Here is a 15,563-nt window from a genome sequence, read left to right on the forward strand (position 1 = left end):
CTCTGCGGTCTATCACTGAACCTTGTATGCGTATACGCCCCCCCAGCGGGACTCAATGCCTTTTTACTCTCACTCCACCAAGCAGTAGCAGGACTCCCCCAGGGAACCACATTAGTGGGAGGAGACTTCAATGCGGTACTAAACCCCAGACTAGATATTTCGAACGATATTACTACGGGTAGATCCTCCCGGGCCATGAGCCTTAATAGCTGGGCTGAGAGCCTTGGCCTATGCGAGGTGTGGAGAACCTGGCACCCCAGGGAACGTCAATACACACACACATCGGCCGCCCACCGGACGTACTCTAGAATCGACTTGGTATTTATGCCTTCCCTAGACATCGCCAGTGTCACCAGGGCGGAGATACTGCCCGAGGGGTATCAGACCACTCACCCGTGCGAGTCCGAATAGGCGGGGTGGACCCTACTAGACGCCGGATGTGGCGCCTGAATGCATGGTATTTACAGGATAACGACTATACTCAGGAAATTAGAGACCAACTTTCGCAATATTTTGAGCTGAACTCGGGGACGGTCCGGTCCCCAGGCACACTATGGGCCGCCTACAAGGCCACCCTGAGGGGGCATGCCAAATTCCTCCTCCGCACGCACGAACAGGCTTGTGACGCACGAGTGTCAGAGTTGGAAGCTGAAGCGTTAGCACTGGAGCGCCAACAAATGACCTCATCCTCGGCCGCTAATCTGAGACAGCTCACGAAGGTCCGAGACGAAATCAAACACTTAGCGCTGCAGTCAGCGAAGCACATGTGGAGGGCATCTACCGCCCGAATATATGGTTGGGGAGATAAAAATGGGAAGCTGCTACATTGGTCGGCCACCCGCCCCCTAGCTAATAGAATCATACCTGAAATCAGAGATGACTCGGGTAATCTCTCTAAAACACCCATCGAGATTGCGCAAAGTTTCGCTTCCTACTATGCACATCTCTACGCAGAACACCCCCGGCCCACTAGTGAAAGGGAATCTCCCCTCCTGAATGATATAACTCTTTCTAGAGTCTCCCTGGCAACCAGGAGCAGGCTGGATGAGGCAATTAGCCTCACAGAAATAACCAATGCGATTACCAGCCTGGCATCGGGAAAGACCCCAGGACCAGATGGGTTCCGGGCAGAGATATCCCAAAAATGCACTGACATCTTGGCTCCACACCTCCTTAATATATATGAGGAGGCTGAACAGAAGGGTCACTTCCCTCCTGGGATTGACCTAGGTACAATCGTAGTGATCCCTAAGACCCAACCTCCGTCGCAGAACTGTTCAGCATACCGTCCCATTTCGCTCCTGAATACCGAAATCAAGGTGCTGGCCTCAATCCTCGCCTCTAGACTGAGAGACGTAATACCCACCTTGGTGCACCCTGACCAATGTGGCTTCATGCCCGCCCGTAGCACTAGGCACTGCACTAAGCATTTACACCTAGCCTTGGCACACCACAAGACCCTGTCTCACACCCCCCTAGCGTTACTCTTGCTTGACTTTGAGAAAGCCTTTGACACAGTAGACTGGTCCTACCTTACACACGTTCTACAAAAAAATGGGTTTGGACCCAGATTCCGGGGCCTTGTGAGACTACCTTACTCTAACCCAAAGGCACGTGTCCAGGTAAATGGAGTAGTATCTGACCCATTCCCTATTGGCCGCGGCACCCGACAGGGATGCCCGTTGTCCCCCCTGCTCTTCGCACTAACAATAGAGCCTCTGGCGAAACTGCTACGAGAAGACCCTCTGATAGAGGGTTGGCCCTGGCCTGTTTGTCCGGAAGACCGGGTCACATTGTATGCGGACGATGTCCTGCTATACATTTCTAACCCGGCCAAAAGTGGCCACCGCATTTTACAAATACTAGATCTCTTCTCGGAGGCCTCAGGACTAACTCTGAATCCTAGAAAGTCCCTGCTGGTTCCCCTCCATCAATCTAGGGATTGTGTGGACTGGCAACACAACATACCAGTGCGGAGAAATAGCTTCAAATACTTGGGTGTACACTTCTCACTACTCCCTGAACTAGCCTGGGAGCTCAACATCACACCACTAACTAGGAAAATTAAAAACGATCTTCAACAATGGAGGGACCTCCCCCTTAATTTACTTGGAAGAATCGCACTCTATAAAATGATGGTTCTTCCCAGGCTCCTCTACCTCCTCCAGAACTTCCCACACCATATCCCCAAGAGATGGTTCAAGGAAATGGATTTGCTAGCGCGACAGTTGTTATGGAGTGGCACTCGTCCCCGACTAGCACTTAGGACCTGCCAGAGAGATGTATATGAAGGGGGTTTGGGAATGTCCAACATCCACTATTACCACCTTGCAATGCACCTACTCGTAATCAATGACTGGATGGGGGGTGGATGGACAGACCCCGCGTACCGACTAGAGCTCCAGACACTGAGATACCCAAAGATTTTTGACGCCCTATACGGCGGCCCGATCTCACTGGGATCCCAGAGGTGACTGTAGTGGTGCTGCAGGGGTGGCAGGCAGCCCAAAGGTGTCGGGATGGTGGGGGCGTATCACCCAACAGACTCCACTATGGCATGGGACGCACCTGAGAGAGGTGGCGGGTCTGGAGGGTTTCCAGAAATGGGACAACATAGGAACCTCTACACTAGGTGATATATGGGAAGGCTCGCACATGCGTTCCTTTGAAGACCTCCAGAAAACCATAGCGCTAAACAAGACACAATTGCATAAATATCTCCAGATCTGCCACGCCCTATTAACACAGGTCCAGACTGGGGACAACATACCTGAAAGCAGACCTATGGAAATGAAGGCTCTGATGGGGAATCTGGGCAGGGGAGGCATGTCCCAGATATACCGTAGATTGAACGCTGTCACTACCGGTTCCCTGGAGGGACTCCATCGGAAATGGGAAGGATGGGTGGAGCCCTATGGAAGAGGTGGACTGGGTTGAGGCATTGGCAGCCCCCCACACACTAACGATGACGACTCGCCTCCGACTAATACTTACCAACTATCTCCATGCAGCCTACCTCACACCCATCAAACTACACAAAGCGGGCCTCCGATCCACAGCTGACTGCCCCCATTGTATGAGTCCGGAAGCTGACTTCTTCCACATGGTATGGACATGTCTGACTATTAAAACCTTTGGAGGGCGGTCACGAGGGAGACTTCAGCAGCCCTGCAGGTAGACACGGGATTGACACCAATAATAATCCTACTAGGGATCATGGGAGACACTGGACTGAGAAGAGCGGAGCGAACCTTTTTGGGAATGGCATTCCTAGTGGCCAAGAGGGACATAATGACAGACTGGAAAGCCAATAAAGCTCCGGCTCTGACTAAATGGAGACGAGGAATGGATTGGTGTGCTCAGAGTGAAAAACTCGTAAACGAGGCTAGAGGGTGCCCAAATAAATATAATAAGGTGTGGGGGAAATGGGAAGCCGCATAAGTGGGCCCCCCTACACTACTGTCCAGTACAACATGAGAGAGAGCCAGAACTGGCCCCTCCCCCCCCAATAGGCAGAGGCATCCATGAGACACTCCGACAGGGTGGTACACAAATAAATTAGTCAGGGTGGTGTCTGGGACTTTGGGAGTGACCACAGTTTGGTGCCCGTTGGCACATAATCACATGTATGTACAACTGTTTTATCTCTTTCGTTTGCAAAACCAATAAAAATCTCTTTATAAAAAAAAAAAAGCCCCACAAGTCACCCCATCTTGGATTCCCCTAGGTGTCTAGTTTTACAAAATGCAGAGGTTTGGTAGGTTTCCTTAGGTGCCGGCTGAGCTAGAGGCCAAAATCCACAGTTAGGCACTTTCCAAAAAACAGCTCTGTTTTCTTTGAGAGAATGTGATGTGTCCAAGTTGTGTTTTGGGGCATTTCCTGTCACGGGCGCTACACCTACCCACACAAGTGAAATGCATTTTTATCTGGAGACTTGGGGGAACGCTGGGTGGAAGGAAATGTGTGGCTCCTCTCAGATTCCAGAAATTTCCGTCACCGAAATGTGAGGAAAAAGTGTTTTTTGGGCTGAATTTTGAGGTTTGCAAAGGATTCTGGGTACCAGAACCTGGTGAAAGCCCCACAAGTCACCCCATCTTGGATTCCCCTAGGTGTCTAGTTTTACAAAATGCAGAGGTTTGGTAAGTTTGCCAAGGTGCTGGCTGAGCTAGAGGCCAAAATCCACAGCTAGACACTTTCCAAAAAACAGCTTTGTTTTCTTTGGGAAAATGTGATGTGTCCACGTTGTGTTTTGGGGCATTTCCTGTCGCGGGCGTTAGGCCTACCCACACAAGTGAGGTACCATTTTTATCGAGAGACTTGGGGGGACGCTCGGTGGAAGGAAATTTGTGGCTCCTCTCGGATTCCAGAACTTTCTGTCACCGAAATGTGAGGAAAAAGTGTTTTTGGGCCAAATTTTGAGGTTTGCAAAGGATTCTGGGGAACAGAACCTAGTGAGAGCCCCACAAGTCACCTCATCTTGGACTCTCCCAGGTGTCTAGTTTTCAGAAATGCACAGGATTGGTAGGTTTCCTTAGGTGCCGGCTGAGCTAGAGGTCAAAATCCACAGCTAGGCACTTTCCAAAAAAACAGCTCTGTTTTCTTTGGGAAAATCTGATGTGTCCACGTTGTGTTTTGGGGAATTTCCTGTCGCGGGCGCTAGGCCTACCCACACAAGTGAGGTACCATTTTTATCGGGAGGCTTGGGGGAGCGCTGAGTGGAAGGACATTTGTGGCTCCTCTCAGATTCCAGAACTTTCTGTCACCGAAATGTGAGGAAAAAGTGTTTTTTGGGCTGAATTTTGAGGTTTGCAAAGGATTCTGGGTAACAGAACCTGGTGAGAGCCCCACATGTCACCCCATCATGGATTCCCCCAGGTGTCTAGTTTAAAAAAATGCACAGGTTTGGTAGGTTTCCTTAGGTGCCGGCTGAGCTAGAGGCCAAAATCAACAGCTAGGCACTTTCCAAAAAACAGCTCTGTTTTCTTTGGGAAAATGGGATGTGTCCATGTTGTGTTTTGGGGAATTTCCTGTCGCGGGCGCTAGGCCTACCCACACAAGTGAGGTACCATTTTTATCGGGAGGCTTGGGGGAGCGCTGAGTGGAAGGACATTTGTGGCTCCTCTCAGATTCCAGAACTTTCTGTCACCGAAATGTGAGGAAAAAGTGTTTTTTGGGCTGAATTTTGAGGTTTGCAAAGGATTCTGGGTAACAGAACCTGGTGAGAGCCCCACATGTCAACCCATCATGGATTCCCCCAGGTGTCTAGTTTAAAAAAATGCACAGGTTTGGTAGGTTTCCTTAGGTGCTGGCTGAGGTAAAGGCCAAAATCCACAGTTAGACACTTTCCAAAAAACTGCTTTGTTTTCTTTGAGAAAATTTGATGTGTCCACGTTGTGTTTTGGGGCATTTCCTGTCGCGGGAGCTAGGCCTACCCACACAAGTGAGGTACCATTTTTATCGAGAGACTTGGGGGGACGCTCGGTGGAAGGAAATTTGTGGCTCCTCTCGGATTCCAGAACTTTCTGTCACCGAAATGTGAGGAAAAAGTGTTTTTGGCCAAATTTTGAGGTTTGCAAAGGATTCTGGGTAACAGAACCTGGTGAGAGCCCCACAAGTCACCTCATCTTGGACTCCCCCAGGTGTCTAGTTTAAAAAAATGCACAGGTTTGGTAGGTTTCCTTAGGTGCCGGCTGAGCTAGAGGTCAAAATCCACAGCTAGGCACTTTCCAAAAAACAGCTCTGTTTTCTTTGGGAAAATGTGATGTGTCCACATTGTGTTTTGGGCCATGTCCTGTTGCGGGCGCTAGGCCTACCCACACAATTGAGGTACCATTTTTTTTATTGGGAGACTTGGGGGAACGCTGATTGGAAGGAAATTAGGGGCTCCTCTCAGATTCCAGTACTTTCTGTCACCGAAATGTGAGGAAAAAGTGTTTTTTTTGGTCAAATTTTGAGGTTTGCAAAGGATTCTGGGTAACAGAACCTGGTGAGAACCCCACAAGTCAACCCATCTTGGATTCCCCCAGGTGTCTAGTGTTAAAAAATGCACAGGTTTGGTAGGTTTCCTTAGGTGCCGGCTGAGCTAGAGGCCAAAATCCACAGCAAGGCACTTTCCAAAAAACAGCTCTGTTTTCTTTGGGAAAATGTGATGTCCACGTTGTGTTTTGGGGAATCTCCTGTTGCGGCGCTAGGCCTACTCACACAAGTGAAGTACCCTTTTTATCGGGAGGCTTGGGGGAGCGCTGAGTGGAAGGACATTTGTGGCTCCTCTCAGATTCCAGAACTTTCTGTCACCGAAATGTGAGGAAAAAGTGTTTTTTGGGCTGAATTTTGAGCCTTGCAAAGGATTCTGGGTAACAGAACCTGGTGAGAGCTCCACAAGTCACCCCGTCCTGGATTCCCCTAGATGTCTAGTTTTGGAAAATGCACAGGTTTGGTAGGTTTCCCTAGGTGCGGGCTGAGCTAGAGGCCAAAATCCACAGCTAGGCACTTCGCAAAAAACACGTCAGATTTCAATGTAAAAATGTGATGTCTCCATGTTGCATTTCCTGTTGCAAGCATTAGGCCTACCCACGCAAGTGACATACCATTTTTTATCGGGAGACTTGGGAGAACACAGAATAGCAAAACAAATGTCATTGCCCCTTGTCTTTCTCCACATTTTTTCCTTCTAAATGTAAGACAGTGTGTAAAAAAGACGTCTATTTGAGAAATGCTCTGTAATTCACATGCTAGTATGAGCACCCTGGAATTCAGAGATGTGCAAATAACCACTGTTTCTCAATACCTTATCTTGTGCCCATTTTGGAAATACAAAGGTTTTCTTGATACCTATTTTTCATTCTTTATATTTCAGCAAATTAATTGCTGTGTACACGGTAGAGAATGAAAACCCATTGCAAGGTGCAGCTCATTTATTGTCTCTGTGTACCTAGGGTTCTTGATGAACCTACAAGCCCTATATATTCCCGCAACCAAAAGAGTCCAGCAGATGTAACGGTATATTGCTTTAAAAAATCTGACATTGCAGGAAATAGTTACAGAGTAAAACGTTGAGAAAAATGGCTGTTTTTTTCACCTCAATGTCAATATTTTGTTATTTCAGTTGTTATTTTCTGCAGGAAAACCTTGTAGGATCTACACAAATTACCCCTTGCTGCATTCAGAATTCTGTCTACTTTTCATAAATGTTTAGCTTTCTGGGATCCAGCATTGGTTTCATACCCATTTCTGTCACTAACTGGAAGGAGGCTGAAAGCACAAACAATAGTAAACATGGGTTATATCCCAGTAAAATGCCAAGATTTTGTTGAAATATTGGGTGGGTTTTCTGATTCAAGTCTGCCTGTTCCTGGAAGCTGGGAAGCTGGTGATTTTAGCACCACAAACCCTTTGTTGATGCCATTTTCAGGGGAAAAACCACAAGCCTTCTTCTGCAGCCCATTTTTCTCATTTTTTGAAAATAAACGAAATATTCGCTATATTTTGGCTAATTTCTTGGTCTCCTTCAGGGGAACCCACAAAGTCTAGGTACCTCTGGAATCCCTAGGATGTTGGGAAAAAAGGACACAAATTTCGCTTGGGTAGCTTATGTGGACAAAAAGTTATGAGGCCCTAAGCGCGAACTGCCCCAAATAGCCTAAAAAAGGCTTGGCACCTGAGGGGGAAAAGGCCTGGCAGCGAAGGGGTTAAATCATGAAGGATTTTATAACCTATTTCAATGTTTAGTATCATTTAAATAACTTTACACTACCTTTGAAAGAAGGACCACCTGCTCTAATAATAATAATAGTAATAATAATAATAATAATAGGACACCCCTGCATACCCTGGGTGCAGGGGCCAAGCCCACGTACAGCCTAGCCCTCCACTTGCCTGAACCAATAGGCCGTGACATGATCTTGCAGGGAGCTGGCCTCTCCACGTCCCATCAGGTAAGGAAAGATCCTTACAACTGCAAGTGTTACGGTTTTCTTTCCTGTTTAAGTGTCTGTCTGATAGATGTTGGTGAGAGTGTTGTTGTGTGGAAAGTCCCAGTACCAACCAGAGGTGGACAGACTGTGATGACATTACTGGAATGTTGGGTGTAGGAGGCTGGACTGGCTTGTAGTGAGTACCAAGGGGTACTTACACCTTGCACCAGGCCCAGGTATCCCTTATTAGTGTAGAGGGGTGTCTAGCAGCTTAGGCTGATAGAAAAGGTAGCTTAGCAGAGCAGCTTAGGCTGTATATACTAAAAATAAAGGTACTTTATTTTTATGACAATATGCCAAAAGTATCTCAGTGAGTACCCTCAGTATGAGGATAGCAAATATACACAAGATATATGTACACAATACCAAAATATGCAGTAATAGCAATAGAAAACAGTGCAAACAATGTATAGTCACAATAGAATGCGATGGGGGCACATAGGGATAGGGGCAACACAAACCATATACTCTAGAAGTGGAATGCGAACCACGAGTGGACCCCAAACCTATGTGACCTCGTAGAGGGTCGCTGGGACTGTAAGAAAACAGTGAGGGTTAGAAAAATAGCCCACCCCAAGACCCTGAAAAGTGGGTGCAAAGTGCACCTAAGTTCCCCAAAGAGCACAGAAGTCGTGATAGGGGAATTCTGCAGGAAAGACCAACACCAGCAATGCAACAATGATGGATTTCCAGACGAGGGTACCTGTGGAACAAGGGGACCAAGTCCAAAAGTCACAATCAAGTCGGGAGTGGGCAGATGCCCAGGAAATGCCAGCTGTGGATGCAAAGAAGCTGCCACCGGATGGTAGAAGCTTAGGATTCTGCACGAACGACAAGGGCTAGAAACTTCCCCTTTGGAGGATGGATGTCCCACGTCGTGAAGAGTCGTACAGAAGTGTTTTCCCGCAGAAAGACCACAAACAAGCCTTGCTAGCTGCAAGGGTCGCGGTTAGGGTTTTTGGATGCTGCTGTGGTCCAGGAGGGACCTGTATGTCGCCAATTGCGTGAGGAGACAGAGGGGGCGTCCAGCAAGAGAAGGAGCCCACTCAGAAGCAAGCAGCACCCGCAGAAGTGCCAGAACAGGCACTACGAAGTGGAGTGAATCGTTGCTCACCCGAAGTTGCACAAGAGAGTCCCACGCCGCCGGAGGACAACTCAGGAGGTCGTGCAATGCAGGTTAGAGTGCCGGGGACCCAGGCTTGGCTGTGCACAAAGGAAATCTTCGAGGAGTGCACCGGACCCGGAGTAGCTGCAGAACACGCGGTTCCCAGCAAAGCAGTCTGGCGTGGGGAGGCAAGGACTTACCTCCACCAAACTTGGACTGAAGAGTCACTGGACTGTGGGAGTCACTTGGACAGAGTTGCTGGGTTCAAGGGACCTCGCTCGTCGTGCTGAGAGGAGACCCAGAGGACCGGTGATGCAGTTCTTTGGTGCCTGCGGTTGCAGGGGGAAGATTACGTCGACCCACAGGAGATTTCTTCGGAGCTTCTAGTGCAGAGAGGAGGCAGACTACCCCCACAGCATGAACCACCAGGAAAACAGTTGAGAAGGCAGCAGGATCAGCGTTATAGTGTCGCAGTAGTCGTCTTTGCTACTTTGTTGCAGTTTTGCAGGCTTCCAGCACGGTCAGCAGTCGATTACTTGGCAGAAGGTGAAGAGAGAGATGCAGAGGAACTCTGATGAGCTCTTGCATTCGTTATCTAATGAATTCCCCAAAGCAGAGACCCTAAATAGCCAGAAAAGGAGGTTTGGCTACTTAGGAGAGAGGATAGGCTAGCAACACCTGAAGGAGCCTATCAGAAGGAGTCTCTGACGTCACCTGCTGGCCCTGGCCAATCAGAGCAGTCCAGTGTGCCAGCAGCACCTCTGTTTCCAAGATGGCAGAGGTCTGGAGCACACTGGAGGAGCTCTGGACACCTCCCAGGGGAGGTGCAGGTCAGGGGAGTGGTCACTCCCCTTTCCTTTGTCCAGTTTCGCGCCAGAGCAGGGGCTAAGGGGTCCCTGAACCGGTGTAGACTGGCTTATGCAGAATTGGGCACATCTGTGCCCAAGAAAGCATTTCCAGAGGCTGGGGGAGGCTACTCCTCCCCTGCCTTCACACCATTTTCCAAAGGGAGAGGGTGTCACACCCTCTCTCAGAGGAAATTCTTTGTTCTGCCATCCTGGGCAAGGCCTGGCTGGACCCCAGGAGGGCAGCTGCCTGTCTGAGGGGTTGGCAGCAGCAGCAGCTGCAGTGAAACCCCAGGAAGGGCAGTTTGGCAGTACCAGGGTCTGTGCTACAGACCACTGGGATCATGGGATTGTGCCAACTATGCCAGGATGGTATAGAGGGGGCAATTCCATGATCATAGACATGTTACATGGCCATATTCGGAGTTACCATGGTGAAGCTACATATAGGTAGTGACCTATATGTAGTGCACGCGTGTAATGGTGTCCCCGCACTCACAAAGTTCAGGGAATTGGCTCTGAACAATGTGGGGGCACCTTGGCTAGTGCCAGGGTGCCCTCACACTAAGTAACTTTGCACCTAACCTTTACCAGGTAAAGGTTAGACATATAGGTGACTTATAAGTTACTTAAGTGCAGTGTAAAATGGCTGTGAAATAACGTGGACGTTATTTCACTCAGGCTGCAGTGGCAGGCCTGTGTAAGAATTGTCAGAGCTCCCTATGGGTGGCAAAAGAAATGCTGCAGCCCATAGGGATCTCCTGGAACCCCAATACCCTGGGTACCTCAGTACCATATACTAGGGAATTATAAGGGTGTTCCAGTAAGCCAATGTAAATTGGTAAAAATGGTCACTAGCCTGTTAGTGACAATTTGGAAAGAAATGAGAGAGCATAACCACTGAGGTTCTGATTAGCAGAGCCTCAGTGAGACAGTTAGTCACTACACAGGTAACACATTCAGGCACACTTATGAGCACTGGGGCCCTGGGTTACCAGGGTCCCAGTGACACATACAACTAAAACAACATATATACAGTGAAAAATGGGGGTAACATGCCAGGCAAGATGGTACTTTCCTACAGTGTCCAAATAGGAGTTCAAAGGGGCTGAAGCCCACTCCTTTTTGGGGTACCTCCCTGTAAGCAAAAAGGAGGCAAGGTAACAGGATATCCCATCTCCTGCAGAGTTTTTCAAGGAGTCCCATAATCATGCCTTTGAGAGTTTTGTTAAATCTCTCCACCAGTCCATTTGTTTGTGGATGATAGGGTGTGGTGAACTTGTATGTAACACCACACTCCTTCCACATGGCCTTTAAGTAAGCAGACATGAAATTGCTTCCCCTGTCTGATACCCCCTCTTTTGGGAAGCCCACCCTGGAAAAGATTCCCAGGAGGGCCTTTGCCACTGCAGGAGCTGTAGTGGTCCTTAGAGGAATTGCTTCAGGATATCTGGTGGCATGGTACACTACCACCAAGATAAACCTATTGCCTGAAGCAGTAGGAGGGTCAAGGGGGCCAACTATGTCAACCCCTATTTCAAAGGGAACCCCAACCACAGGCAGTTGGATAAGGGGTGCCTTTGGAGTGCCACCTGTCTTGCCACTGGCTTGACAGGTTTCACAGGACTTACAAAATTCCTTTGTGTCCTCTGACATTCTAGGCCAATGAAACAAGGGAACAAGCCTGTCCCAAGTTTTCATTTGCCCCAAATGTCCAGCTAAGGGAATGTCGTGGGCTAGAGTTAGGAGGAACTTTCTGTACTCCTGAGGAATCACCAATCTCCTGGCAGCTCCAGGTTTTGGATCCCTTGCTTCAGTGTACAAGAGGTTGTCCTCCCAGTAAACTCTGTGAGAGTCACTGACATCCCCATTTGCTTGTTTGACAGCTTGCTGCCTTAGATCCTCTAGTGTGGGACAGGTATGCTGTGCCACACTCAGCTCCTCCCTGGCAGGCCCCCCTTCACCCAAAAGCTCAGCAGTGTCTGCTTCCAGCTCCTCTGGTGTAGGTTCTGCACAGGGTGGAAATTCTTCTTCCTCAGAAGTTGAATCCACTGTAGAGGGAGGGATAGTAGGTAGTGATTTACTTCTACTAGCCCTAGCTTTAGGGAGCACTTGGTCCATTCTTCCAGGATCCAAGTCACCCTGTCCTTTTTGCTTTTTGGCCTGAGCCCTGGTTAAAGCAAAAAGATGCCTTGGAATGCCCAGCATTGCTGCATGAGCCTCCAACTCCACATCTGACCAAGCTGATGTCTCTAAATCATTCCCTAGTAGACAGTCTACAGGTAAATCTGAGGCAACCACAACTTTCTTTGGACCAGTAACCCCCCCAGTTGAGATTTACAACAGCCATGGGGTGGCTAAGTGTGTTGTTATGAGCATCGGTTACTTGGTACTGGTGACCAAGTAGGTGTTGTTCAGGGTGGACCAGTTTCTCTATTACCATTGTAACACTGGCACCTGTGTCCCTGTAGGCCTGAACCTCAACACCATTTATTAGGGGTAGTTGCTTGTACTTATCCATGTTAAGGGGACAAGCAACCAAGGTGGCTAAATCAATAGCCCCCTCAGAGACTAACACAGCCTCTGTGGTCTCCCTAACAAGACCAACCCCAACTAAGTTACCAAAAGTGAGCCCAGCTACTCCCTTGGATTGGCTATTAGTAGGTTTGCTCCCACCACCGCTGCTATTACTAGGGGCACTAGGTGTAGCAGCAGGGGTTGTAGTGGTAGGAGGCTTGGTGCTTTTCTTTGGACAACTGGGATCTGTTGTCCAATGGCCTTTTATTTTACATAAATATCACCATGGTTTCTTTTCTTTGTTTTGATTTGAAGAGGTTTTGGGCCCACCACCCCCACCAGAGTGTTTTTGTGGGCCTGATGAAGACTCATTTTTAGATTTGTCCCCACCCTTGTCAGAAGACTTACCATCCTTCTTCTTGCCATCTTTGTCACCCCCTGTATGAACTTTTCTGTTCACCCTTGTTCTGACCCATTTGTCTGCCTTCTTTCCCAATTCTTGGGGAAAGGTCAGATCAGAGTCTACCAGGTACTGGTGTAACAAATCAGACACACAATTATTAAGAATATGCTCTCTCAGGATTAAGTTATACAGGCTTTCATAGTCAGAAACTTTACTGCCATGTAACCACCCCTCCAAGGCCTTCACTGAATGGTCAACAAAGTCTACCCAGTCTTGTGAAAACTCCTTTTTGGTTTCTCTGAACTTCATCCTGTACTGTTCAGTGGTTAAGCCATAACCATCTAGGAGTGCATTCTTAAGAACTTTGAAATCATTGGCCTCACTTTCTTTTACAGTAAGGAGCCTATCCCTACCCTTTCCACTGAAAGATAGCCATAGGATAGCAGCCCACTGCCTTCGAGGGACCTCCTGTACAACACAGGCCCTCTCAAGTGCAGCAAACCACTTGTTAATGTCACCCCCCTCCTTGTAAGGGGGAACTATCTTGTGCAGATTCCTAGAATCATGCTCTTTTGCAGGATGACTATTTGGAATACTGCTGCTGCCACCATGGGTTTCTAAACCCAATTTCTGTCTTTCTCTTTCTATCTCCAAGGACTGCCTATCTAAATCCAGCTGTTGCTTCTTGAGCTTCAGCCTGGATTGTTCCACTCTCAATCTATTGAGCTCCCTTTCTAACACTCTGTCATCAGGGTGGGTGGGTAGGGTATGTCTTGAAACAGAGGAATGGTGAGAATGAACAGAAGGAGACCTGGCCCTAACAGATGGCACATTAACATTCTGGCCTACAGAAGTGACACTTCTACTGTGATGAGAAACAACACTATTACTGTGATGTGAAGCAACACTCTTACTGTGATGTGAATTCACATCAGTACCAGCTATGCTAGATGGCCTGCAAAGGGGCAGGTTGGAAAGATTCCCACCCAACTCTTTTGCTAGGGGTGCCCCAGAATCAGAGTGGGAACCATCAGCTAATTTCTCACCAGAAGTACCAACAAAAGTCTTGTCTTGTTCAACTAGCATGTTAACTAATAGTTCTCTAGAGGGATTCTTCCCTACCCCTAAACCTCTTTCTACACAGAGACTCCTTGCTGCCTTCCAGCTAAGGTGATCATAAGCAGTCTTGGACAGATCAACAGTTTGGCCTGTGCCAGACATTATAGAAAGTGTTTAAGGGATAGAAAAAGAAAGAAAACGTTTTTTAAAGAGCAGGAAAAAAAACTTTTTACATTTTTAAGAACTTTTTGAAAGTTTTAGAGGTACTTTTCAGCACTTAGTAAAGAAGTGAGAGAAGAAAAGCAAAACTTTTTGGTTAGGTGTACATACACTGAACTTGTTTTGTATATGTTTCTCTTATGAAAAGTACAATGACAAAAGTGGTAAGTAGTTGCAAAGTACTTATCCCACTGCTGCACAACCAATGTAGGAGGCTGGACTGGCTTGTAGTGAGTACCAAGGGGTACTTACACCTTGCACCAGGCCCAGGTATCCCTTATTAGTGTAGAGGGGTGTCTAGCAGCTTAGGCTGATAGAAAAGGTAACTTAGCAGAGCAGTTTAGGCTGAACTAGGAGATGAGTGAAGCTCCTACAGTACCACTAGTGTCATATGCACAATATCATAAGAAAACACAATACACAGATATACTAAAAATAAAGGTACTTTATTTTTATGACAATATGCCAAAAGTATCTCAGTGAGTACCCTCAGTATGAGGATAGCAAATATACACAAGATATATGTACACAATACCAAAATATGCAGTAATAGCAATAGAAAACAGTGCAAACAATGTATAGTCACAATAGAATGCAATGGGGGCACATAGGGATAGGGGCAACACAAACCATATACTCTAGAAGTGGAATGCGAACCACGAGTGGACCCCAAACCTATGTGACCTCGTAGAGGGTCGCTGGGACTGTAAGAAAACAGTGAGGGTTAGAAAAATAGCCCACCCCAAGACCCTGAAAAGTGGGTGCAAAGTGCACCTAAGTTCCCCAAAGAGCACAGAAGTCGTGATAGGGGAATTCTGCAGGAAAGACCAACACCAGCAATGCAACAACGATGGATTTCCAGACGAGGGTACCTGTGGAACAAGGGGACCAAGTCCAAAAGTCACGATCAAGTCGGGAGTGGGCAGATGCCCAGGAAATGCCAGCTGTGGATGCAAAGGAGCTGCCACCGGATGGTAGAAGCTGAGGATTCTGCATGAACGACAAGGGCTAGAAACTTCCCCTTTGGAGGATGGATGTCCAATGTCGTGAAGAGTCGTACAGAAGTGTTTTCCCGCAGAAAGACCGCAAACAAGCCTTGCTAGCTGCAAGGGTTGCGGTTAGGGTTTTTGGATGCTGCTGTGGCCCAGGAGGGACCAGAATGTCGCCAATTGCGTGAGGAGACAGAGGGGGCGTCCAGCAAGAGAAGGAGCCCACTCAGAAGCAAGCAGTACCCGCAGAAGTGCCGGAACAGGCACTACAAAGTGGAGTGAATCAGTGCTCACCCGAAGTTGCACAAGAGAGTCCCACGCCGCTGGAGGACAACTCAGGAGGTCGTGCAATGCAGGTTAGAGTGCCGGGGACCCAGGCTTGGCTGTGCATGAAGGAAATCCTCGGTGAGTGCACCGGAGCTGGAGTAGCTGCAGAATACGCGGTTCCCAGCA

The sequence above is a fragment of the Pleurodeles waltl genome, chromosome 8 (assembly GCF_031143425.1).
Source record: "Pleurodeles waltl isolate 20211129_DDA chromosome 8, aPleWal1.hap1.20221129, whole genome shotgun sequence".
Taxonomy (NCBI): Eukaryota; Metazoa; Chordata; class Amphibia; order Caudata; family Salamandridae; genus Pleurodeles; species Pleurodeles waltl.